Source organism: Tubulanus polymorphus, chromosome 9 (assembly GCF_964204645.1).
Source record: "Tubulanus polymorphus chromosome 9, tnTubPoly1.2, whole genome shotgun sequence".
NCBI classification, from domain to species: domain Eukaryota; kingdom Metazoa; phylum Nemertea; class Palaeonemertea; order Tubulaniformes; family Tubulanidae; genus Tubulanus; species Tubulanus polymorphus.
In genome coordinates, this window is record NC_134033.1 from 5,373,924 (window position 1) to 5,374,320 (window position 397).

At 40.6% G+C, this 397-nt stretch overlaps 1 non-coding gene across 1 annotated transcript; it reads right to left on the reverse strand.

The window, feature by feature from the left end:
* Window positions 1-72, reverse strand: Trnac-gca (transfer RNA cysteine (anticodon GCA)). Its single transcript has one exon. It is a non-coding gene; the product is annotated as a tRNA-Cys (tRNA).
* Between the last annotated feature and the right edge of the window lie 325 nt (window positions 73-397).

The window sequence follows — 397 nt, forward strand, 5'->3', positions numbered from 1 at the left end:
AGGGGACACCCGGACTTGAACCAGGGACCTCTCGATCTGCAGTCGAATGCTCTACCACTGAGATATATCCCCTTCGACACTGGTGAACCAACGGCTCGATTCTTCTGTGTTCTGATCTCAAATCGATTATAATCTAGATAATCAAATGGTAAAATTATAAGTAATATGGTATGTGTTGTTTCATACCAGAGGTCGAAAGGTCAAACTCGCAAAAAATGAAAATTAATTCTCGCACGCTCGAATTTATTTTTATTTTTCACTCACCCACCCCTTCAACTTCTGATTTGAAACAACACATACCCTATTACTATTCCATTCAACCATCAATTTAGAATGTCGCCAGATGTTCAGATCAGATGGCGCACTCGTGCAGTGCCCGTACTTCAGAAACTAATTA